Raw genomic sequence first — 26,989 nt, 5'->3', positions numbered from 1 at the left:
TTGCTTGGGCGTCTCACCTGGTGGTGCTCAGAGCTCACTCCTGGTTCTGTGCTCAGGGATCGCTCTGGCAGACTCGGCAGCCACATGGGGTACCTGGGATCAAACCTGAGGACCTCGTCGACAGGCAGGGCCAGTGTCCTGCCCGCTGTCTACACCGCTGCCCCGTGGACATTGGCCGAACCAAGAGTGAATTAGAAGCAGAGCCGGCCAAGTGTGCCTTCCGTCCGTCAGGGTGTCCGGGCCCCGAGCTGCCCGGTGCACACCCACACCCCACGCCTTGGGGTGGTGATACCGCTCGGGGGGCCAGAGTGAAGACTTGTCTCGTTATTAGCCCATTTCCCCTGTTTCTGAGAAAATCCCAGAGGCCCGTGAAGGAGGCTTTTAATGTGAGGGAAAAACCTGGACCCGGGGCTCTGAGCAGATGTCCAGCACCGAGAGACCTTCTCCCCTGCAGTCCTGCTGGCCGCCTGCCCCTCGCTTCCTGCGTCCCAGCAGAACGCTCTGGCCTCTGGCGAATCCCGGCACTCACGGTGATACTGTTCCCGTCTCTGCCACCTGCCCGGCCGGCCCAGGTGCCCAGGGCCGCGGCTGCGCCCTCAGCCTCCTCAGCACCGTGGGGCACAACCCCCATTATTCTGATTCTTCACGCAGACTGTCCAGCACTGTCAGTGAGAATAGGCAGACGTGCCCAACAAATCACGGAAACTGCTGGAAGAAACGGGGCATTCACCGGACTCCTTGAAATGCCCTAAGTGCCGTGAAGGATTTCCCTAACGCACTCGTGGAGCGTACATCGGCCGTACTTGTCCACTTAGGCCTTCATTCGAACATCTGGTTTTCCGCTGTGGGCCTCCCCGGGGCGGGAGGAGGCCACTGTGAAACCTGGGAGAGAACCCGATGCTCCCTAGTTACCTTTTCTTCCCCCAAATTAGAGACAAAATCGCGTGTAAGAAAACTTGGCGGGCCGGAGCGATAGCACAGCGGGGAGGGCGTTTTCCTTGCACGCGGCTGACCCGGGTTCGATCCCCGGCATCCCATATGGTCCCCCAAGCACCGCCAGGAGTAATTCCTGAGTGCAGAGCCAGGAGTGACCCCTGTGCATCACTGGGTGTGACCCAAAAAGCAAAAAAAAAAAACAAAAAAAACTTGGCGATGCCTCCCTGGGTGTGGGGCTCTGCCGGTGCCCGCCAGCCCCTCTCACTGTCCTGGTCAGCACCAGAGGGAGCATTGGTGACTCACGGAGACGCGCCACAGCACCCGCCAGCCCTTCCAGTCCTCACTGTCCAGTCAAACCTCTGCCAGATGTGTCAGAGCCTCATGGTCTGGCCCTGGCCGTCTCGTCTCCCCACGCCCCACCCTAGCCCGGCTCTCCTCGCCCCGCCCTCTCCGGGTGGGCCCCCTGCCTCTGTGGGTGCCGAGAGACTTCTCTCGCTCCCCCTGCCCCTCCCCCGCCCCGAGTCCAGAGCTCCACACTCCAGGCTCGTCCCCGTGCGCCTGCGTGTGGAACCCGTCCTCTGGCCCTGAGGCACCGGGCCTTCAGCTTCTCGGTGGCTGCGTGCCCGAGACCCTGCTGGACCCGCCAACACGGCTCCTCCTTCCAGGGGCGGGAGCCGCGTCCTACCCCGTGCCCAGTGGAGACCGTCGAACCTCGGTGGATTCCCGCGAGGCGGAGACTTGAGAAAGAGCCTTTGTCCCGGAGGCCACCCGCTCGCTCACCCCAGGCCCCACAGGCTCTGTCTGTCCTCTAGCACCGGGCGTCCGCCCCCGCCCCATGACCTCCTCACAAGGGTCGGGGCCAGGAGGCAGACCAGAGTCGCCACCCGGGAGCCTGCGGTGGGCCCACGTCTGCTCTGGGGACACGCGGGGCAACGGGGGAAGACCCGGCAGTGGTGGGGCGAAGTGTCAGCACGACACACGGCCCCGAAAGCCAGACACGCGTGAGGGAGGTGGAAAAGGGTGTGTCGGTGATGCCTGGCACGGGTGCCTGCAGGGCTGAAGACCACCGGGCTGGAAAGCCGGCACACGTGAGAACAGGAAAACAAAAGCCCAAACAAGAAGCAGACAGAGTGGGAAAGGTGAGCCAGGAGCCAACACAGTACAGCCTTGCACACGGCCCGCCGAGCCGGGCTCCCGGCACCCCAGATGGCCCCCAAGCCCCAGCAGGAGGGGTCCCAGAGCAGAGAGCCGGAAGTAATCCCCGGGCACAGAGCCAGGAGTGAGCCCTGAGCACAGAGGCAGGAGTCAGCCCTGAGCACAGATCCAGGAGTCAACCCTGAGCACAGAGCCAGGAATGAGCCCTGAGCACAGATCCAGGAGTCAGCCCTGAGCACAAAGCCAGGAGTGAGCCCCGAGCACAAAGCCAGGAGTGAGCCCCGAGCACAGAGCCAGGAGTCAGCCCTGAGCACTGCCAGGTGTGGCTCCCAAAACAAACAAAAATGGTGAATGAACCGTTTTGGGCTGAATACCCGAATACCCATGAACTCCTCCTCAGCCAAGTTGTGCTGCCGGGAGGGGGGGCGCGTTCCGGGGCGCCCTGGTCTGAGCCGTCACCGCGGCTCCGTTCACGCTGTGATAATCACCGGGCGGGGGGGGGGCTCTCCCAACAGTGCTTCAAAACTCACGAAAGCAAAGCTGACAGGAAGAGAAATGGGCAAATCATAGACACAGATATTAACCACCCCTACCGGTGATCCGTGAAATGGCCCACGCCGGAGAGTAAACAGCCCCACACAGACTCGAGTTTGTCAGTTATGCACATTAGACACAAGAGCTGAGGAATTTTCCAACTGCACAGGACACTCAGCAATGCAGACGGCATGCCGCAACACGGACGTGCAGCTAAGTATGAACGCACCAAAGCCATATAAAGTACACTATCTAGTGACCGTGGAATTCGGTTTTAGACCGACGGCAGAGGACATCGTTAGCTCTTATCCCAAATATTTGGAAACTGAATAATCCATCTCAGCAACGAATCGAGGAAAGCACCAAAGGAGAAACTGGAAAGGATTTTAGAGCAAACGATGACGGAAACACATTCTATCAAACGTGTAGTCCGTAGCCAAAGCGGTAAGAAGGGTGACGTTCATAATTTTAAATATTCGTAGTAGAAAAAGAGTAGGTTTGACGCAGGATTCTGTTTCCGTTCCCAACATCTGTAAGGGCTGACGTCACAAGCCCAGACCCGCCCGCGTGGCAGCCGCTTGCGTGGTCCTCTCAGAGCAGCTAACACGCCACGGTGTGCGGGTGTGTGTCCCGCGGCCCTTTGCCGGTCCCTGTCCCCGGGCTCGCGGGCTGTTTCTCTGGCTACTGTGAACAGTGTCGCGATGAACACGGCTCACGCGGGGGCTGTGGAGAGACGGACTCGGGGACAGCAAGTGGCCAGCGGCAGCAGAAACGCGTGAGACTTGGCCTTGGGGAGGAAGCTTGGCCCTGGGGCCAGGGTGGGTCTGTCGGGGATGGGGACGTCACAGCAATGGTGCAGGGAGAGGCCGCCTGGCGGGGACAGGGGCCTGGCGGGGACAGGAGGTGACGGGAGATGCGGGACACCTGCCAGCAGGAAGCAGAGGAGAGGGGGGAGAAGCAGGGATGTGTGCAGTGGTGGACGGGAGTGAGGGGACTAGTGTCGGTGCCCAATCGAGAGAAATTTATCATGCACGGGGACTCAATAAAAGTAAATAAATAAGGGACTGGAGCGATAGCACAGCGGGGAGGGCGTTTGCCTTGCAGACAGCCAACCCGGGTTCGATTCCCAGCATCCCATAAGGTCCCCCAAGCACCGCCAAGAGTAATTCCTGAGTGCAGAGCCAGGAGTAACCCCTGAGCATCGCCAGGTGTGACCCAAAAAAGCAAAAATAAATAAATAAATAAGCTATGCAAATAAAAATTTAAAAAGCTATAATGAGTAGAATAATGTAAAATTAATATAAAGTTTAAAGAATAAAATTCTAAAGAAGACAAAAAAGTAAAAAAAAAATCAGGGAAAAATATAATAGAAACATTAAAACTTGGTTCTTTTGTAAGCTTGATAAAATTGATACATCTATCACAAATTAATTAAGAAAACAAGAAAGAGGGGCCGGAGCAATAGCACAGCGGGTAGGGCGTTTGCCTTGCATTCGGCCAACCTGGGTTCAATCCCTGGCATCCCATATGGTCCCCCAAGCACTGCCAGGAGTAATTCCTGAGTGCAAAGCCAGGAGTAACCCCTGAGCATCGCTGAGTGTGACCCAAAAAGCAAAAAAAAAAAAAAAAAGAAAGAAAGAAATCAAATTACCCTAATCAGGAATAAAAGAGGCAAAATGATTTCTACAGGCATTAAAGGGATGTTAAGAAAATGGAATTAACATTTTTTTACCAATACCTGAATTGACACTAACTGAAAGAGAAAATGTGACAATACAAATTCAAAAGAAAATTTAATTCATCTGAGATAGGTATTTCAAAATCAATTATGAACCAAGATGCCATATTACTAAAGATGAGACATTCTTAACAAAATTTGGCAAACTAAGTACAATATTCCTTATATGAATGACATATGGGACTTAGTGGGGTTTGGTCACAGAAATGAAAATTGGTTTAACACTTGGAAATTAATAAAATATAATTAACCATAGTAAAAGACTAAAGAAATATTAAAATCATCTCAAGAAAGAAGAAAACATTTGACAACATCTATTATTAATGTCTCGGCAGACGAGGAGCAGGAAGGAACGTCCTGCGCCTAGAGAAAAGGGCATGGATATAAAAATTGACACTCAGCGTCATCCCTAATGACAGTCCGAGTGTTTCCCGCTCTGCCAAGAACAGCACGGGGACATTAACCCTGGCTAATTCTTGTAAATGTTTTATAGGATTTTCTGACCAGTAAAAATCAAGCGAAACAAATAAGCTAAAAACATAAGGAGAACTAAAACTCTGCTCTGGGCACAGGCAGAACCTGAGCCAGAATAAAGCAGGACTCAGACAGAGCAGGAAAAGGAGGGACGCAGAAGATGCCGGAGCACTTTGGGGGACACAGCAGAGCACTGCACTGTAGCACGGTCATCCCATTGTTCATCGATTTGCTCGAGCGGGCACCAGTAACGTCTCCATGGTGAGACTTGTTGTAACTGTTTTGGCATATCGAATATGCCATGGGGAACTTGCCAGGCTGTACCGTGAGGGCGGGATACTCTCAGTAGCTTGCCAGGCTCTCCGAGAGGGATGGAGGAATCAAACCCGGTCGGCCGCGTGCAAGGCGCATGTCCTACCCGCTGTGCTATCACTCCAGTCCATGATAACTGTGTTAAGAAGAAATAGAAATCCAAAGAATAACGAGGAAAGAGATTGAATTAGTAATTTACAAAAAAAAAAAAAAGTGGAGCAAACTCAGAGTCAGATGAAATCAACCGAATGATTAAAATTGCCAACAAAGCACAAGCAAATTGGAGTCAGCATGTCATGAGCAGTGAGATTTATTCCCGGTATGCAAGAGTGAGTCAGCATGTGCTTGTCTGTACGATAACACACATTAATAGAATAAAGGACAACAATCACATCATCATCACGATAGATACAGAAAAAGAATCTGACAAAATTCAACATCATTTTATGATTAAAAAACTCTCAGCCGCCTGGGCGTGGAGGACCGTGGCGCGGCATGGTGGAGCCACGTGTGACAATCGCAGCTAACGAGCTCCGTGGTGAAATGTTGACAAGCCTCCCCCCGAGCGCAGGGAGACAAAGGCGCGTCCACACCCCGAGTCGGCAGCACACGGGCGTCTGAGTGAGGCACGATTCGGCACGCGAGACAGCAGATAGCTGAGTAAGAGCAAATGGTCCCTATTTATTGACGTCAATCACACTCCCTTACATGCAGGAAATCCAAGACGCCATAAATAAAAATCCGAGAGGAGGACTGGGAACGAGAGCTGATAAACAAACTCGGTAGAGTCACAGAGTAGGTTTACATGCAAAATCAGCTGCAGCGGTTAGAGCCTCGCCCCCACACGGCACCCCTAAGTCCCTGTGCCCCCACACGGCGCCCACAGGCACCCAGCCCGCCAGCAGCCTCGGGCTCAGGAGTGGGCCCTGAAAACCCCCTCGTGTGGCCCCACACACAAGGCAGCTGCCATTCTGCTCACTAAAGCGAGTGGTCTTGACAGAATCCAGGAAACGACAGCGTTTCTAGTAGCTCCTCAGGAAGCAAACTTAGAGGCCAGCAGGGCAGGTAGGGCCAGCTCGGGTCCCTCCCTGGCACCCAGATGGCCCCCCAAGCATAAGTGACCCCTGAGAACGCTGGGTGTGGTCCCTCCCCCAAAAATCAACAATTGATAAAACTAAAAAAATTAACTAAGAAAATAAGAGACCTAAACGCTGAAAAGTATGACGTGGAGGAGAAAAAAACCAAAGATACAAGTGGGAAAATATTCCCTGCTCACATTTCAGAAAGATGATCACTCAATTGTCCACAAAACTCGGAGACACATGTTGGTTCAATGTTGCACCTAGTAAAACGCCAATGACATGTTCACAAAAATAGAAAAATAATCCTAAAGCTCACATGAAGCCCAAAAGGTCACAAATATATCAGTATTAAGAGAGACTGTGGGAGTGGCAGAGGTTAGGGGGGTTACCTTGCACCCCCCGACCAGGGATTGATCCCAGCTCCCATTATGGCCCCCGAGCCTTTGCAGGAGTGATCCCTGAGCATCAAGCAAGCCAGGGAGAGGTGCCAAGCACTGCCAAGTGTGGCCCAACCACCCTCCAAACAATAATAATAGCACTGTTGCACTGTCATCCTGCTGTTCATGGATTTGCTCAAGCGGGCACCAGTAATGTCTCCATTGTGAGACTTGTTGCTGTTTTTGGCATATCAAATACGCCACAGGGAGCTTGCCAGGCTCTGCCATGCGGGCGGGATACTCTCAGTAGCTTGCCGGGCTCTCCGAGAGGGGCGGAGGAATCGATCCCGGGTCAGCCGCATGCAAGGTGAACGCCCTACCCGCTGTGCTATCACTCCAGCCCATATATATATATAAAATATTTCCCATGTCTGGCCGTATTTTAACACTTTGTCCATTTTTTCGAGTGACTTTCCTTTTTGTTTTGCGGCCATACCTGGCAATACTCAGGACTTAACCCTGGTCTGCACTCAGAAGTCACTCGGGGGCCATACCGTGTGTCAGGGATCAAACCCGGGTCAGCCTTGTGCAAGGCAAACGCCCAACCGCTGTGCTGTCCCTCCGGCCCAGAAAAACGAGAGTCTCTGAAATTCGTGTGGGAAAGCCGTGTTCCTGCACGGCCGGTCCCGCCCGCCGCCTGGTGAGATGTGTATTCTAGAACGGAAATGTCTCTAGAAGCAGCTTCTGGAAGGAGCACGGCCCTCGGCTCCGCCCAGAGAGTGGCCTCTCTGCGGTGAGGCCAGGCGGCCTCCCCGGGCCACTGACAAGCCACCCGGCGACATCAGCAAGTCTGACGTGTAATTGATTCACTGGGAGGAAATTAAACCAGACGATGCAGTTGTTACTGTTTGATCACGGGAATCAGAGCGTCTGTGACCTGGACAGAGGCACATCGATCTGCTCTGTCCCTGGGGGTAAGCAGAGGCCACCCAGCGCAGGCACCCGGGCGATGACACTGCCTGGCACGGGAGGTGAGTGACCGTCACACGGAGACGAGCCTCCTCGCACTCCCGCGGGGCTCCAGCGGCCGGCAGGACGCCGGGGCCTGCCCGGAGACGACCCCCTGGAATTCGCCAGCCGCCCTCGCTGTCGGCCGGGGACGGGGTCAGGTACGCCCTAATTAAGCAAATCGCGCACCGACCCTCGGGGTGCCAGCCGGGCCGGGCTCGTCTCAACATCCACGTTCCCAATCTGCCTTTAACAAGAAGGGAAATGTATAAATGGAGATGTCAGAACAATCGTAGGGGGAAATGTCGGGTGGGAGTTGAGCTAATTCCTCTCCTGGCGTGGGAGTTCTGCAGCCGCGGCGAACACGGACAGAGCGAAGAGGGCGGCCAGGTGGCACCTGAGCGCGAGGTCATTACTGCAATTTCCCGACCACTCACTCCAGCAGGCGCGCACGGGGACAAGAGCTGCACGCAGCAGGGCCCTGGGGTCGCCGGCCCTCGGCTGCCAAGACGCACGGTGGTCTGAGGGGCAGCGCAGCTGGGAGGCCGCTCGGGGACACGAGGGGTGATCAAAGCGCCCGGAGGGAGGAAGGCGCAGCCCGCCGGCCAGGGGCCCTCCTCCCGGGCGTGCGGTCGGCTGCTGCTAATGAGGCCGCGCGGTGCCCAGGCGGGGCTGCCAGGGTGAGCTCCCGGCCGGCCCGAGCCCTCGCGGAGACGCCCCCCTCTCCTTCCCTGCACGGGCCGGAGCCTAACGCGCTGTCTCCCAGGGCCCCGGGGCTGGAGTGTGGCCCCGGCACTTGCCGTGGATGAGACGCCCACCGCCGTGCACGTGAGCAGCGGGTCCCGTGGCCACACACCGAGCGGGAGCAGCGGGCAACGGCCCAGGCAGGCGGGAAAGCGCGGGCCGAGGTGGCGAGGGTGTGAGTCGGGCCTCCCCGGCCCTCTGCCTGGGGCCCGCCAGTCTTGTCTCTCTGGGTTCCTTCTGGGCAGGAGGCTCACTCGGACCCCCTGCGGGCCGGGCCCGGGCCCGAGGGACGCCGGGAGTCCCCGCCCTGCCGCCTCCACAGCCCCGGCCCGGTGCCGGTGGGACCAGAGCAAAGCAAAGGTTCCGACTTGGCTCCCACCCCCCAGAATCTTACCACCCAACCGGGTGGGGCCGGCCAGATGGTAATAACTATAACAAGGCAGAGGGAGAAATCTAATACAACAGAGACACGAAATGCTAAAGGAATAAAAGCGGCAGAGATGGATTCCATCTGGACCACAGGGGACAGCTGCGCGGAGGGGCCATGTGCGAGGACGGTGATGAGGGGGGAAGGAGGGCGGAGCCCACCATGAAAGCCAGGGAGGGCCGGGAGGAGCCCAGAGGAGGCGCCTCAGCCCAGCAGCCGCCCCGCCCGGACCTTAACTCCTTAGGGTCCAGCCCCCCGGAACGAGCCGGGCACAGCCCCCACCCTGCCCGGTCCTCCGCCCACACGCCCTCCCACACGCCAACTCTTACAACCTGCGGCTGCGACGGACACAGTGGGGCAGGATCCAGACGGACGTGTCTGTGGGTCTGGGGCGGAGAACGGGAAGCTCCCGCAACCCACACGGTTTTCTCCCGGACCTCGGGTGTCTTCTGGTGTGTGGTGTCTGGATAGAAATAAAGAGGACAATGGAAAATTCGAGAATGATTCTCAGAAATCCAGTCTTAGGGGATCCCGGAGTGATGGTGCTGTCAAAAGGCAGAGAGGGGCTGGGAGCAGAGAGAGGGCACCCTGGGAGGGAGCCTGCCTTGCTCGCTGCCCCTCCTGGTGTGCCCCTACACCACGCAGGGTTCCCTGAGTCAGCCCTGAGCACAGAGCCAGGAGTCAGCGCTGAGCACAGAGCCAGGAGTAATCCCCGAGCACAGAGCCAGGAGTAATCCCCGAGCACAGAGCCAAGAGTCATCCCTGAGCACAGAGCCAGGAGTCAGCCCCGAGCACAGAGCCAGGAGTCAGCCCTGAGCAACAGCAGGGATGTCCCCCAACCAAACCAAACCTGGGGGCCTGAGAGATGCCAGCCTCCAGGGCTCTTTCCGGGGGCGGGAGTTCGGGGGCCCATTCCGGAGGCGGGAGACGGTGGTCTTCCTACAGTGCCGTCTTGGGCCTGTGCGAACCTCAGTGAACGTCGCTGGCACAGCACCACGTGAGGCGGACCTGCGCTCGTGCCAGACGCAGGTGGGCCCAGCCCGGCCAGTGCCCCACACAGGTAGCTCAGCCCAGTTAGTGCTCCGGCTTTAGTGCTCCGGCTCAGCCTGGTCATCGTCCAGGTGGGTGCAGGTGGGTCCCTTCAAGCCCCCCTTCTCCAGACCCCCGCACTGGCGGGGTTTCCCACGTGCCCCCTCCGTCACCCGAGCAGCCCACTTGAGCGCTTACCTGGGGGCGTGGGGGTGCTCAGGGTCACCCACGGCATTAGTGGCCGCTGCCAAGAGCGTTGCCAAGAGCACACAGCTCGCCAGAGGCTGCCCGGGAGAGCAGCATGGGCCCAAATATCCCCACACGCACACAGCGCTCGGGGAGGGAGGGGCGTGCGGCCGCGTGCCCGCTGCAGCCTGGGCACGGACACGGCTGCTCCACGCCCACCCTGACGCCGGGGTGCCGGGGCAGGGGGCAGGCGGGCTCCGTCCTGACTAGCTAAGCTGCGAGCTGGGTGCTCGGCTGACCACGCTGCCCCTCTCCCACGGGGCCTGCGGAGCACGGGGAAGGGGTGGGGCCGGGACCCGGCTCACCCAGCTGCACCCCTCCCCGCCTGGAGAGCACCGAGCCGCTCTTCCCTCTGTCGGGAGAGACCCAAGGGGCAGGCCCTGCCCGTCTGGAGGTGAGTCCTGGCCCTCCTCCGCCCCCCGACGTCGCCCTCACAGCTTTGAACCTTGAGGCACTCGAGACCCTTCACTCCCCGTCCCGTTGAGACGACCCCGGGGCCCGTGCATTTATTTATTTATCTATTTATTTATTGGTGAGGGTCCCACCCGGCGATGCTCAGGGGTTCCTCCTGGCTCTGCACTCAGGGATCACCCCTGGCGGTGCTTGGGGGACCATATGGGATGCCGGGGATCGGACCTGGGCCGGCCACGTGCAAGGCAAACGCCCTCCCCGCTGTCCTGTCTCTCCAGCCCCGAGTTTGCATATTTTAAGGCACCCGTGTTCAGGTGTCCACCCGAGCCAGCTGAGCTGGGCCTGAGAGGAGGACGCCGAGACTCGCCCGGGGCCCTGAGGGAGGCGGGAGCTCCCCTCGCCCAGCCCAGCCCTGACCCTCTTCCCAGACGCCACGGCCGGCGTTCCCACCCCTGGCCCCACAACGCAGCTGCCCTGAGCACTGGATCAGGGCTGCAGGCAGAGGGCAGGGGGCCGAAGGGGCTACCCCGCCATCAGCGGCCTTCTAGAAGCCCCGTAGTGACCAGGCCGCAGCTGCCACTGGGCATTTGCTCACGCCGAACACGCACCCCGGCCCCCTCCTCCGAATCCTGCAAATCCGTAAACTCAGAAGTGTGTCGGTTCCCCGTTCCAGAACAACCGGCCAGGCGCACTCGGGGGCTGAGACGGTCTCCTGAGGCCTCCGCTGGGGGAGTCAGGCCGTGCACAACCGCGGGCGCCCTCTCACCGTGCCTCCTTCCCTGAGGCCCTGCCCGGGCACAGGCTTGGTTCCCGCCGGGGCAGGACGCTTGGGAAGCGTCAGGGGCACCGGGAAGGACGGGCGGGGGGGGGGTGCATCTCGGGGGCACCGTCCCTATTAGCGATCCCAGCGGCTCAGCGAGACTCTACGGGGTTGGGGGCTCACTCCTGGCAGGGGGTCGGGGCTGCCGCCGTGGCCCCTGTGCCCTCTCTGCCCCGGGGAGACGTCATTTTAAAGATAAAGCAAAATAAATAAGTAAATAAAGATCCTTGTGGGAGGCGGCGTGAGGGGGGAGCGCAGGGGGGAGTTTGATACCGGCTGGAGCGGGAGAGACGCGACACTTGGAAGGTCCTGGTGGGAGAGACTGCGCGGACGCTGGAGTCTGCAGGGGGAGGCCGCAGCCTGGTCAGACCCAGGGGGATTCCTGAGACCCCCGCCCACACTCGGGAGAGGCTGGCGCAGACAGGACCTTGCTCTCTCAGCAAGTGCCCCACACCGGCAGGGGTTTGCCAGCCTTGTGGGCGCCTTTGGAACTCCCTGGAGGAGGCACCCTGGAGCCTCCTGACCAGCTGCCACCCGGATGAGATCAGGCACGGGTCCGGGAGGGCGCCTGGTGCGGAAAGGCCGTCTGTCCCAGCTCCCCCCCACTTCCACTTCCCCCCCAGGAAGGGTCACCCGCTGGGTCCCTGGGCCAGCACGTGTCACGCAGGACTCAGTGGCACCAGGCGCGGGCAGAGGCGGCTCAGGCGTCCAGGGGCTGGGCAGCCCAGCACGTCCCCTGTCCCGCGGGCCCCGGGCTCGCCCTCGGCCTGAGAACGGGCCGGTCTGGCGCCTTTGGAACTCCCTGGAGGAGGCACCCTGGAGCCTCCTGACCAGCTGCCACCCGGATGAGATCAGGCACGGGTCCGGGAGGGCGCCTGGTGCGGAAAGGCCGTCTGTCCCAGCTCCCCCCCACTTCCACTTCCCCCCCAGGAAGGGTCACCCGCTGGGTCCCTGGGCCAGCACGTGTCACGCAGGACTCAGTGGCACCAGGCGCGGGCAGAGGCGGCTCAGGCGTCCAGGGGCTGGGCAGCCCAGCACGTCCCCTGTCCCGCGGACCCCGGGCTCGCCCTCGGCCTGAGAACGGGCCGGTCTGGCCGTCACGTGTTGGCACCCGGACGTCGGGGGCTGTGAGAGGCCGGGCCGGGAAGGGAGTGACCCCAGGGGCAGCCCCGGGCCCTCCCGAGCCCTGCGGGCTGCAGGGGCCGTGCTGTGTCTGTGGGAACTCCAAAGACGTCCAGAGCGCTGCACTATTCTAAGGCGCGCCTGGGCCTCCGAGAACATTCTAGGCCATATATCACCGGCCGCTTCGGGCCTTTGATAGTTTCCCATGATTCTGCGGATTTTCAAGAATTAACATCTGTGGCCCAGCGCGCTTGCTGCTAATAATACCACCCTGGGCCACGCCAGGCCCTGCCCCGAGGACTAGCCCGGTGGAAGCTCCCCACCCCCAAGAGGCTGCTTCGGGGGTGCGGCCGGAGCAGGGGGACAGGGGCACCTGCCGCCCGTCCCTCCGGTTCTTCAGACGCGAATGCGGGCGGGGAGTGGGCAGGAGCAGGGGGGGGAGTGGAAACAGGGTCTGGAAACAAACGATCCTACAGCAGTGAAAGCGGCGGGATGTGGCCCTGATTCGGGAGCTGGTGGGACCCACAGGAGGAGCCCAAGGACGCGGAGGAGAGGAAGGGGCGGCCCGCAAGGGAGAGCTGAGCAGGGGCCAGGCCGGGAGCCCCCACTGCCCCCAGCTCCGCAGGGCGGACACAGAGGGGCCATGGCTGCCGTGGCCCGAGTGTGGGAGAGACCCAGCCAGCTTAGAGGTCACGACCACTCAGGGGACGTCATCTCCTGGTGACTGAAGCACCCTCAGAGCAATGGGTGACAAGGGCATTACCAGGAAGTCCTCGAGTATCGGGAATCTGGCACTTTGCCTTCAAGATCCAGGGCACCAGAGAGCAGAACTGTAATGGGGATTTTAAAATATTTTTAATAAAGGGGAACAAAAAAGAAAAAGACAAGTGTGGTCCGGAGGGATGCAGCTAGGGCCAGGGAGGGAATGCAGAGGCTTAAATGCTTGTAGGAGGAGATAAAAAGATGCAAGCTCAGAGATCAGACTAGCCCTTCCGGAAGTTAGAGAGAGAAGAATAAATAAGGCCAAGGAAGAGAAAAGAAATTCAGGAAAATACGTCAGAATGTGAATAGCTGGGTAAGATTGCAGAGTCGAGGCCAAGCAGCTATTTTAGACTGAGGTAAACTGACAGTTCCCAGGAGACGGAGGGACACGGCATCGAGATGGAGCCGGGACTGGACGGCCACCGGCGGCCCAGGACGACCGAGAGAAGCTGGGGCTACTTAGTACAATCTATGCAGACTTGGAAGACAGAAACATTTCTGCATAAACACAGCCTAGAAGATGAGTAAAAGCAGCAAAATGTGAATGGCCTTATATTTATTAATCACTATCGCTATCATCCCGTTGATTTGCTCGAGTGGGCCCAGTACCGTCTCTGTTCGTCCTAGCCCTGAGATTTTAGCAGCCTCTCTTTACTCGTCCTTCCCAAAAGTGCTGCATTAGAGGCTCTTTCCGGATCAGGGAATGAGACCCATCATTGTTACTGGTTTGGGCACATGAATACGCCACGGGGAGCTTGCCAGGCTCTCCCGTGTGAGCAGGAAACTCTCGGTAGCTTGCCAGGTTCTCCGAGAGGGAGAACTAGGCTATAAGATGTCTCCTGGGGACAAGAGACTCTGTGTCTCTCTCTTCTGGGAGCTTGGTTTCATAGTCTCTGGATCTTGGCCATTGATGGGATTTCACAGTGCCGGGGGCAGTTTCTGGGTGTGACTGCCTAGCTACTGGAAAATGGGGGATCTGAGCAGAAGAGGCCGGGTCCTGATCCAAGCAGGCTTTGAGATCTCAGCCCCGGGTCCCACACACCGGGGTTCCTCTGCCGGCTCCTTCGCGAGTGAGGCTCGTCCAAGCACGTGGAGAGGGGCCCAGAGCATGGCTAAGAGCATTACTTAGTTTTGCTTTTATGAGCCACACCCAGTGGTGCCAGAGCTTACTCCTGGCTCTGCATTCCGGGATCACTCTGGCAGGCTCGGGGGACCTACGGGAGGCCAGGGAGGGAACCCAGGTCGGCCACGTGCAGGAGAAACACCCAGCCCTCCGCGCTATCTCTGGCCCAGTGTCTTGTGATTTTGAAGTTCAAAACTTGTGATCAACAAACAAGCATGATCCTAATTCTCGATAGTAGTAAATGATCATTATGGGGGAAGGGAGAATAATTTGATAACAAATAATTTTGAAGGTCAATGCGGTTATCAAGAATTCTTAGGCAATCAGTAAATGATTGCTACGGGGAAAATAATTCGGTAACAAATAATTCCGAAGGTAAATGTGGCTACCAACTATTGGGCAACTGGAGCATAATAGACAACACGCAGCATGGAAAAGGAACTTAATTGTAAGATGATGCCTATCCCGCCAAGACTGCGGCCCGGATGGAGTCACTGATTCTTCTGTTTCTGGGGAGAGTCGTTCCGACCATGCAGACGCTTTCCCTGAGGTTAGAGAAAGATGAAGCGTCCCCGTCCCATACGAGCACGTGAGACCCGGACCCGGACACCATGTCGCCCTCAGCAGGTCCTGGAGCCGGACACGGGTGGCACCAAGAGTCAGGCCGGCCCAGAACGCCGGGGCTGTTGCACCTTCCAAGGTTGGCGTCGGTGCCCGCACTCGCCCTCCCCTTCCCGGTTCCACTCCAAGGCACCTCGGGAAGCAGAACGGCTCCGTAGCAGGAGGCCGGGCACCCCGGAGCCAGAGGCGCGTCCGAGAAGGAGAAGGGGAGCAGCCTGGGAGGGGCAGGCTCCGGGGAGCAGGAAGGGAGGGCGCTCGGGAGGGAGGGCGCTCGGGAGGGAGGGCGCGCGGGCGGGAGGGCGTGCGGGAGCTGCCACGGGGCATGGACGGAGCAAGCGAAGAAGCCGCCACTGCCAGGTGCCCAGGCCGGGAGGAGAGCCACAGGAAGTGCTGGGGTGGGACGGGCCACTGGAGGCCCAGGTGCGCTGGGGCACGGCAGGTGAGGGTGGTGACACGTTATAGACACACGGGGGAGGGGACAGACGTGGCACCGGGTACGTGAGCGAGGGAGGGAGAGCGACAGGAAGGTGGTGATGCACGCAGAGAGGCCTGTGTGCCGCGTGCACACATCAGGACACCTGGTGCACACGTGCACACATACACACGGGCCAGTCCCTGTGGCCGAGCGTTCACGAAGCACGGTCCCATGGAGGCTCTCCACAGCCGAGCGTGGCCGGAGAGGGAAAGGGAGCACCACTCGGGGAGCAGCGAGCACGGTTAGCACCGGCCCTCACCTCTGACTGCCGCGTCTGGGGCTGGAGAGCTGGACGGGGAGGCACTCGCCTGGCACACAGCCAACCTGAGTTCGAACCCCAGCACCACCTCGGACCCTGAGCCCCGCCAGGAGTGACCCCTGAGCACAGAGCCAGGAGTAAGCCAGGAGTCACCCCTGAGCACTCCGAGTCCGGCCTCAGAGCCAGTGACGTAAACACAGCTGCTCCCACCCGGAGCGCGTGATGCTGCCGTGGGGAAGCCCGGGGGCACAGGGCCCTGCGGACGCCCAGCCGCTGCCCGCCACCTCCCGGGCCGGGGCACTACGAGCGTCCACGTAGGAGCGGGAACGCGTGTCCCAGCAGCAAGGCGTTGGGGAGGCGAGAAACAGCTCTAAGACGCCTCCCCGCTACCCGCCCCGAGAGATGCGCGGGAAAGCGTGGCGAGCACTGGTGGCCGAGGCCACGGCCGGGGGGCCGGGGGAGGCAGGGCCCCGCCAGGCAGGGCTGACAGGCCAGCAGCACCCCGAGCCCGGCCCACCGAGCAGCGCTGGACACAGCGTTGGGCCCAGCACGGAGTAAGAGCACTGGCCGCCCGAGTCCAGCCCCGAAGGGGAACCAGAGCCGCGAGCACCAGGGGACAGAGCGAGCCGCCCAATGCGGGGAGAGGCCCCGGGAAGGTCCCTGACCAGGAAAACACCAACCGAGCGACTGGAAATGCCCCTCCCGGGCCTGGAGGGCCGAGGCCGTAACGGATCGCTCCCGGCGCCTCCGCCGAGGGTCACGCGGGGAATGTTCTCCTCAGAGGAGCGGCTCTAAAAATACCCGCCGTGATGGAGGGGCTGTCAGCGGCTCCCCCCCCAGTGACTCGGCGGAGAGCGTTCCTCAGGCCCGACTCCCAGGATGTCTGCACGTTTGCTATAATTTCCAAACTGCCTCAAGTTCTTAAACAAATATGCGCCCGTGTGTGCGTGATTCACCACATGCCCGGGATGGGGAAAGAGCTCAGACACTTCAAGGGGTTTATCAATGGATGTGACTGAACTCTGCTTACATTCATAATTAAACACAAAATAGGAAATCTCCCGGGGCAGAGCCCCGCGGCGCTGAGCCGGGCGCCGGGTGGCGGAGCCGGAAGGGGCAGCGCTCCGGCCCCTCCCGCCTCGGGCACGGCCCACGGCACCCACCAGCCCCGAGAGCCCCCCGGACGGAGAGTGGGGGTCAGAGGGCACACAGCCCAGCTCCGGGCGTCTGTGGGCCCAGGGGCTGCCCGGCTGGGCTCCTGGCCGGACACTGCAGGCGGGAGACGGGCCAGGCTGGTCAGGGACAGGCCGCGGGGGCCCCGGCACACCTAGGAGTCTCTGGCCCCGCCTGAGCGGCACCGACTCACATGCTCTCACGGACAAGCCCGGGTGCCACCCGGGCAGAGGAGGGCGGCGGGTCAGCAGCCAGACTCTGCTGCCCTGAGCAAAAGTCCCAGTGGGGGGACGACACTCCCCTGACCCGCTGGAGCACTCAGCAGAGGGGCCCTGGGGGGTCAGGGCCCGAGGCCCGGCCACTGCCCAGAGGAATGCAGGGTCCAGACCCACTCCTGAGAGTCGGCCCGGCCCGGCTGAGATGGTCCATTTCGGGGAAGGGGCCTCCTCAGAGCATGGCTGACTCACCCCACCCCATCCCCACCTCAGGGCGCCTCACCCCCCCCCAGTCTCCATCCCCACCTCAGGGCAGCCTCACCCCCCCATCCGCACCTCAGGGCAGACTCACCCCTCCCCGGCCTCCATCCCCCACTCAGAGCGGCCTCACCCCTCCCCAGCCTCCATCCCCCACTCAGAGCGGCCTCACCCCTCCCCAGCCTCCATCCCCCACTCAGAGCGGCCTCACCCCTCCCCAGCCTCCATCCCCCACTCAGAGCGGCCTCACCCCTCCCCAGCCTCCATCCCCCACTCAGAGCGGCCTCACCCCTCCCCAGCCTCCATCCCCCCTCAGAGCGGCCTCACCCCTCCCCAGACTCCATCCCCCCTCAGAGCAGCCTCACCCCTCCCCAGCCTCCATCCCCCACTCAGAGCGGCCTCACCCCTCCCCAGGCTCCATCCCCCCTCAGAGCGGCCTCACCCCTCCCCAGACTCCATCCCCCCTCAGAGCGGCAGGGCAGTTTGGAGAAGCACATTCCTGAACAGTCGCCGCCCTGTCGTAGCTGGAGGCAGCCCGCCAGCAAGCAAAGACGCGGCAGCCCCCTGGGTCTCCGCACGAGGAGCGCGCTCTCGCCCCCATCCTGCCCCGCAGAGGGTGGTCCCGGAAGGGAACACCAAGACCCCCAGATCTGGAGCCTGCGGACGGGGGTAGAGATTAGGCCGGGGGGCGAGGGTGACCCTGATACGTCTCGGGAAACACCTACATGAGCCACCAGTGTCTGACTCACACAGAACCCAGAGGCGTCCCCGGCGCCTGCTGACGGGGCTGGAGGCTAAGGTGCCCTCCCGGGGCAGCGTGCGCCCAGGTTAATCCTCAGCCCTGCCACGGCGGCCCGGCGGCCCAGCTGGACCCCGAGTGCAGGCTGTTGGCACCAAAGCGCCAACCCTCAGGCCCGCCGTGCCAGGAGGCCCTTCCCGCGACCCGGGTCCCTGAGCACTGCGGGCGGGCACCCCCACAGCACCGTTTTAATTGCATCCAATTTTTAAATACTTATTTTTTAATCTAACCCAATTGCTGCGAGTCCTGTGTGTTAAAAGACGTGTGCGCCCTGATGCAAGAAACCAAAGCAGGCCGCTGGCGTGGTGTGTAAAAACACACACAAAAAAAGGGCCCAGCGGGGCTCTATCTCTCCCGCTGCCGGCGTTCGGTAGTCTCCAGCCGCTTGCGCCTGTCTCTCTGCCCCTGTCTCTCTGCGCCTGTCTCTCTGCCCCTGTCTCTCTGCGCCTGTCTCTCTGCGCCTGTCTCTCTGCCCCTGTCTCTCTGCGCCTGTCTCTGGGCCTGTCTCTCTGTGCCTGTCTCTCTGCGCCTGTCTCTCTGCCCCTGTCTCTCTGCGCCTGTCTCTCTGCCCCTGTCTCTCTGCGCCTGTCTCTCTGCGCCTGTCTCTCTGCCCCTGTCTCTCTGCGCCTGTCTCTGGGCCTGTCTCTCTGTGCCTGTCTCTCTGCCTCTGCTTCTCTGTCTTCTTCCTCTGTCTTCTTCTTCTGCCTCTCTGTCTCTTCTATCTCTCTGTCTTCTTCATCTATCTCCCTCTTCTGTCTCCTTCTTCCTCTGTCTCCCTTGTCTTCTTTCTCCTCCCCCCAGTGCCCCACAGTCTTAGTTTATGTAGCAAATTACACAGGGCGGTAGCACAAAGGTGGGTTTAACATCAACAAATCAACAAAGAAGGGTAAGACCATTTCTTGAGGAGATTAACAAAATCTCATCTAAGGAAATCTCATCTAAGGAGATCCACTCAAGGGTGTGATTCCAAACAAGGGTGTGTCAGGGTGTGAGCTAGTAATCTACTTAAATAGTTATAGTAAATCTACTTCTAATATTTCTAGCAATGTCATTCTGTATGAGCACAGTAAGAGATATAACCTTAAAGTTTGATTCTTCCTGAGGACATTCACTGTATAATCCAGACCACAGTTCTCAGACCAGGTTAATCTTCCTAACCCCAGCAGGGTCCTAGTCTTATCATTACTTTAGGATCATGACAGCATTGTCCATGATCATGCCCTCAACTTATAGTTGAGTATTGTGGCGCTTTGGCCTGGCCCATTTCGATGCCAGGGTAGCACATAACTCACCGCTTGCCCTGGATCCGTCCTGTCCCTCGTCAGGATCCTGCTTTTGGGGTGCTAGGAGCTGAGGGCAACTTGAGTTAAGAAAGCAGATGCCCAGGAGTAAATATTATTGGAGTCAATCAACTCCCAAGTTACAAGCACAATATTGTCTTCCTGTGTCCATACAGAAAGGACATTGCTCTAAGGTAAACTATGTTCCCTGAGGCAAGGCTGAAAGGACAAACCCCATGTTATCCTACAGCGTGGCAGGAGACGCCGTGTTGGAGAGGCTCGCCCCAGTTAACCCTTCGCCATCCCGCTTGCTCACACCCCTCCACGTGACTTCCTCTCAAAGGTCATTGTTCTCCGTCTAGTTGCCCTTGTGTGTTTGTTGACAAACCCACCAGCCTTGTCTGTGGCCTTATTTCCAGATTCTGGGCTGTGTTTCCGGTCGCCTGTCGGGTTTGTGGCAGGAAGCCCGTTGCCAGGGCCCCGGTGCCCGGTGTTGAACAAGCCTGATGTCAAGGCCTGCGACCTGGCCCTTCTGTCTGGAATATTCTGGCTGCGCCAGTTCCCTTGTATTCTACATTTAAAACAAGTAGAGTTACGTGGTCGATATTTCTCCAAAAACCCTCCTGAGAGAGTCGTTAGGAGAACGGAGACCCAAGAACCAGGAGTAAATATTTGCAGATTACACAATTGACCTAAAACAAAATCAAGCAAACAAGACAAAACTGTAGTAGCAATACATGGAGATGTCCCAAGGTTCAATGAAGAAAAACTGTCTAAAAATAAACCAAAGCAAGTGAAGGATTGTCTGATAAGCATGTCATAAAATATGCATGTAATTGTCTACCAGAAAATAAAATTCAAACTAGAATGTCCTATCGTTAAAGACGTACCGGACTGTCCCGGAGGGAGACGTTGACAACCCAATGACAGCGCAGTGTTGACACCAGCAGTGGCACTGACCGCTCCTGGTCTCTGACGGGCTCCCGGGAGGGACGCCAGGCGGGACACAGCCTCGGCCGCTCTGATGGACCGAGATGAACACGCCGGAGAGCACGTCCGCTCCCCCAGCTTCAGGAGGACGCTAAGCCTCGGTGCACACACACGTGTCTACACGCCTCCTGTGCCTTCCACTGGCTACACGCATGCACCTGTGTGCATGTATGATATTCGTGGTGAAATTCGGAAACAGCTGAGCTGTGCCTTTCCATCTGGACTGAAGGCAGAGCTACGGTGTCTCTGAGCGACTGAGGACGAGCCACCAGCAAGGAGGAGCCGCGGGGGCGGAACTGAGAGCCTCTGGCTCCGAGATGCCCTCACGGCCTCTCCCGCCATGCACCCGGCGGATGGCGGGAACAAGGGAATCTACAGAGACGCCGCGGCACTCGCCTGTAAATATGCGTCCAGAAGAACCTCCAGGTGACACCGACGGTGATGATCCCGCTAGGTCTGTCCATTCGCCAATCAACCGCGCGCAGTAAAGGGCTTAGACGGTGAGGCTGTCCGTCGGGTGGCACGTGGATCCAACCAGGCCCGGCAGGAACCAGCACTGGAGCCCGAGAGGGAAGGGAGGGACAGCACTCTCGGTCTCGGGGTTAGAGACAAGTGGGACTGAGGAAGCAGCACCGGGGGCTCTCGCCAGCACCCCAAGGGTCCCTGAACCTACCAGGATGATCCCTGAGCCCCCAGTCAAACTGTGAGGACCATCGAGTGTGCCCCAAACACAAAGCAAACAAACAAAAGCAAAATTGATAAGCTGGTTCTAAAATTTATAGGAAAATACAAAAAAAATCTAGATTAGCCAGAAATAGTTTAAAATCTTGAAAAATAGAACCAAGGGGGCTGGAGCGATAGCACAGCAGGTAGGGCGTTTGCCTTGCATGTGGCCGATCCGGGTTCGATTCCCAGCATCCCATACGGTCCCCCAGCACCGCCAGGAGTAATTCCTGAGTGTAGAGCCAGGAGTAACCCCTGTGCATCGCTGGGTGTGACCCAAAAAGCAAAAAAAAGAAAAAAGAAAAATAGAACCAGGGAGAGGCTCGGGAGAACAGGGGCCCGGGTCTGACGGAGGCTGACGGAGGTTTGATCCCTGGAGGGCTGGAGCCATGTCTAGAGGCAGGAGGCCCTAGCTTAGATCCCACCATGCACAGCCACCGCCCCCACCTCCCGACTTTGACCCAACACTGCCAGGGCACTGTAGTCCTCCAGCACGGCGGGGCGAGCCACCAAACGTGCGTGTCCACAATATGAGCTGGAGGTTGCTCTACCACAGGTACTGGGGTCTCACCTGAGTAGACGTGCAGTGCAAGGAGCAGCTCAAAGGGTATGGAAACAGACCCACAATTTTTTTAAAGGAAAATAGTTTATTTGAATATAAATATCTATACACTTTTTCAAAAGCCAGGAAAGCAAATTTCAAATTCTCTGCCTTAAAGCAGAAAAACTGATTAGTGTTAAAGACACATGTCCAAATAAAGACACATGTCCAAAACTACAATGGTAAAAAGTGATGAATTCATATATATATATATATATATATATATATATATATATATATATATTTTAATAGTGAATCACCGTGAGGGTACAGTTACAGATTTATACATTTTTGTGCTCATGTTTCCCCCATACAAAGTTCGAGAACCCATCCCTTCACCAGTGCCCATTCTCCACCACCAGTAAACCCAGCGTCCCTCCCCCCCTCCCCAGTCCCGTCTCCCCCCACCCCACCCTGCCACTATGGCAGGGCATTCCCTTTTGTTCTCTCTCTGATTAGGTGTTGTGGTTTGCAATAAAGGTGTTGAGTGGCCATTGTGTTTAGTCTCTAGTCTACACTCGGCACGCGTTACCCCTCCCCCGCATGACCTCCAACCACATTTTACTCGGTGGTCCCTTCTCTGAGTTGCCCAGAATGAGAGACCAGCCTCCAAGCCATGGAGTCAACCTCCTGGTACTTATTTCTACTATTCTTGGGTGTTAGTCTTATAGTTTATTATTCTATATTCCACAGATGAGTGCAATCTTTCTATGTCTGTCTCTCTCTTTCTGACTCATTTCACTTAGCATGATACTTTCCATGCTGATCCACTTATATGCAAACTTCATGACCTCATTTTTTCTAACAGCTGCATAGTATTCCATTGTATAGATGTACCAGAGTTTCTTCAACCAGTCATCTGTTCTAGGGCACTCGGGTTTTTTCCGGATTCTGGCTATTGTAAACAGTGCTGCAATGAACATATAAGTGCAGATGTCATTTCGACTATACTTTTTTGCTCCTCTGGGATATATTCCCAGCAGTGGTATTGCTGGGTCAAATGGGAGCTCAACCTCTAGTTTTTTGAGAATCCTCCATATTGTTTTCCAAAAGGGCTGAACTAGTTGGCATTCCCACCAGCAGTGTAGAAGGGTCCCTTTCTCCCCACATCCTCTCCAACAGCGGTTGCTTTTGTTCTTTTGGATGTGTGCTAGTCTCTGTGGTGTGAGGTGGTATCTCATGTTTTGATCTGTTTTGATCTGCATCTCTCTGATGATTAGTGATGCAGAGCACTTTTTCATGTGCCTTTTGGCCATTCGTATCTCTTCCTTGGAAAAGTTTCTGTTCATTTCTTCGCCCCATTTTTTGATGGGGTTGGATGTTTTCTTCTTGTAGAGTTCAACCAGTGCTTTATATACCATTGATATCAACCCCTTATCTGATGTAGACCCACAATTTGGGGGCCACGTTAATATTTCCCAAGAGGTAAAGATAATTCGGTGGTGAGAATAATATTCTTTTTAACAAATAGTGCAACAATAGTTTTAACAGGCTGGAGCGATAGCACAGCGGGTAGGGTGTTTGCCTTACACGCGGCTGACCCGGGTTCGATTCCCAGCATCCCATATGGTCCCCCACGTACCGCCAGGAGTAATTCCTGAGTGCAGAGCCAGGAGTGACCTTGTGCATCGCCGCGTGTGACCCCCCCCCAAAAAAAAAAAACCAATAGTTTTTTCAAAACAAATTATACAACAAATATTCAAACGTTAAAAGCCTCTGGCTCTACTTACCTTAAGACAGACCATAGCCCTAACAAAATAAGCACTAACTGTAGCTTCGGAGTTTTGCCCTTAAGACAGCATTCAGGAAGCGAAGTGTTGGGGTCTGAAGAGACAGTGCAGGGGGACAAGGCACATTTCACTGCATGTGCCTGACCCAGACGTGGTCCCCAGCCCCCCATACAGTCCCCTGAGCCCACCTGGAGTGATTCCTGAGTGCAGAGCCAGGAGTAGGTCACGAGTCCAGCCAGGTGTGGCCCATAAACCAAAGAAATAACATTAAACAAGTTGTCAGGGCCAGAGAGAGCACAGTGGGCAGGGCTTGCAGAGAGCCAACCTGGGTCCACACCCATGTGACCACGTTCCCCCCTGCACGGCTACGCGTGACGTCTGAGTGCAGAGGCAGGAGTCAGGCCCGAGCACCACTGAGAGTGGCTCCAAAGGGAAAAACCATCCAGTGAGACGTGAGGGATCAGGAGGTGACTCCGTGGCTACTCACCTGCTGGGGACGGGGGGCGGGGGAGGGCCAGGGTGCTGCTCAGACCCTGAGGGCAGCGGGCCGTGCTGCATTCTGTGGCTCGCTGCTCTGTTCAGCCTCACCCCTGCCCTGCACGCCAGCTGATGGTGGGCACCGTGCCAGCACGTGTGGAGCACGGAGCACCAGGACCACCCTCCCCAGGCTCGTGTGCCAAGCCCGGCCCTCGCAGCAGCGGCAGTGAGGTGGGGGGGGGGGGAGCCAAGGGAAATGGAATGGCAACTCACGGACGGAGAAAAGATGCTCTGAAATCAAGTCTTGGCTAAAGAGCAGAGCCATGATATGTAAAGAGCTCGTGGAACTCAATAATAAGATGCCCCTTTTAAATTATTTAGCTAGAAGCTGACAAAAATTCCTCAGTGTCTTTAAGGATATTTCACAACAGACTAAAGTTGCCTCAATGACTAGCACTGAAGGATTCTGAAATGATGTTAGAAAAGGATTTTGATAGGCAATGAGACAAGTAATCGTGGGAGATAAGAGCAATGCAGCTTTGACGGTATGAACATGCCAATAACTTAATGACACGTTCATCCAAAGGTCTCACAAGCTAGAGCAAAGGGAGTAGGTGCAGGAGGAAGGTGACGGTGACAGGTGCTGACTCCGTCCCTCTCCAAGGGAGGTGACGGATGCAGCGTCCAGATGTCCGGCTCTGCCTCTCTGGCCGGCCCCTTTATGCAAGGCTTTGCCTGAGTGAGGAGCTGTCTCGGCTGCAGTGCCCTTTGCCCCACGGGTCATGACAGGTGCCCAGTGCACCGTTATTTATCAATGAGAATGCTCGGATTCTCAGTGCTCAGCCAGAGATGAACCAAGAACTTAGGCGTGTCCACTGCAGAGATACCGTTTATCCCTTACACGGGAATGTGGGTGAGAGTGGTTCGTGATTTGGAATAACTCGCATCCATGCTCTCAGGCACTTTCTCCCTGTTTTTTCTGGCTTTCTGCCTCGGGCACACCCAGCAGCACTGAGGACTCGCTCTGGCTCTGTGCTCAGGCATCAGTCCTGGCAGACTCGGGCTCCACTCGGGGTACGGGTCACTGACCCCAGGACGGCCGCGTGGAAAGCCAACATCCTCCCCGTTGCACTACAGCCGCAGCCCCTCTTATGCCCTTTTACTGAAAATACGAATTTTGCCGTCTTGTGGTCATTTCCCTGTCATGCTTTATTCAGCAGAATTTATTAACTTTTCTCACTTTCATTTTGCTGTTTTCTGAGGGTTTCTTTTTCAGAGCCCGTGGGGTGCAGAGGTGTACTACAGGGATTCCGTGACTCGGAGATCCCCGGGCCAGAACAGGCGGCAGGCCCATGCTCACTCCAGGACAGGCCACACGGTCCCCAAGCCCTCAGGGCGGATCCCTGAGCCAAGCTGGCTGTGGTCCCCAAGACAAAACAAACAAAAGCATGTTTGTGTAAAACACTGTGACTGTCACCCCAACGTGGGCAGGGATGTGGGTCGGCAGGGACCCTCTCCACGGCCGGTGGGAAGGCCGGCCAGCTCTCCCTCCGGGCAGCAAGCGGGCACTCGTCAGCACTCTGAGAACTCAGCCCGCCCGCTCCTTGGCATCCCCTGGTCCCAACAACCCTATTCTGAAAGGACATTCCCGCCCGTGTCCCGAAGCTTGTCACAGCAGCTCTGATGCCCGGAGCCCTGACTGGACAGAGGAGCCCTGGGACACACCCGGGGGTGGAGGGGGAGGGTGCTACTCCACTTGAAGGAAGGACAGAAGCAAGCCACGCGCCACTCCGTGGACGGGTCTGGCAGGAAGCACGAGCAGTGCCAGGAGAGGGTGGCAAGGGGGCTCGCCCAGACCAGGCTACGGGGCGCGGTCGGAATAACAAGGGCCAAAGGCAACGGACCCTGAGACGCAGTTCACAGGACTGAGCTCACCACGGGAGCACGGGGGGTGGGGGTGGACACCGGGGAGACGGAGAGAGCGGTCACTCGTGGAGGGGTCACTCGTGGAGGGTTCGGCATTGGGTGTTGAACGCATGAGACACGAACAGTATCAGAAACCACGGCGCCTCAAAGAAGATTTAAAACAAGCTGCACTAAATATGGGTGACTTCTGTTTCCCTAAAATGGAGATATTTTTCATGCATTTTCAAATAAATAAAGATTGTAAACAAAATATCAATTGCATTTAAATAACAATAAAAATAAACATTTTGACTCCAAAAATAAAACATTAATGCATATTAATTAGTCCCTTGTTTAGAAAATGGCAGTTGAAAATTTGAGTCTCAATAATTACTGCTGTGACAGATCACTACAGCAAAGTATACGGACACCGTCACAAAGATAATTAAAATACTAATTTCTGTCAATGCCACACAACGAATATTTCTAAAAGGAAATGCACTTGTTAGCAGATTAATTCAAAAAGGAACTCCAAGGCATCTGGTCACGGCTACCCCCCCAAACATGAGCCAGACCCCATCCGGTGGTCCCTGAGTGCTCCCACCCTGTAGATCCCTAACTGAGTGCTCCCATTCTTCGGGTCACTGAGTGCTCCTATCCTGCAGATTGCTGAGTGCTCCCATCCTGTGGATCCTCAAGTGTTCCCTCCTGCGGGTCCCTGAGTGCTCCCATCCTGCAGACTGCTGAGTGCTCCCCTCCTGCAGGTCCCTGAGTGCTCCCCTCCTGCAGGTCCCTGAGTGCTCCCCTCCTGCGGGTCCCTGAGTGCTCCCCTCCTGCGGGTCCCTGAGTGCTCCCCTCCTGCACGTCCCTGAGTGCTCCCCTCCTGCGGGTCCCTGAGTGCTCCCCTCCTGCGGGTCCCTGAGTGCTCCCCTCCTGTGGGTCCCTGAGTGCTCCCCTCCTGCGGGTCCCTGAGTGCTCCCCTCCTGCGGGTCCCTGAGTGCTCCCCTCCTGCGGGTCCCTGAGTGCTCCCCTCCTGCAGTCCCTGAGTGCTTCACTTTGCTCACAGCCCAGCCAGGAGGGGCCTGTTGCAGGCACAAACCTCCCCATCTCCCCCTTTGGGTGGTTCCAGACTCTCCCACTGACGTCAGAAATGGCCAAGCAGCTGTGCGTGGTCAGGGAGCAC

Source organism: Sorex araneus, chromosome 11, assembly GCF_027595985.1.
Source record: "Sorex araneus isolate mSorAra2 chromosome 11, mSorAra2.pri, whole genome shotgun sequence".
Taxonomy (NCBI): Eukaryota; Metazoa; Chordata; class Mammalia; order Eulipotyphla; family Soricidae; genus Sorex; species Sorex araneus.
Note: the sequence above shows the minus strand (reverse complement) of the source record.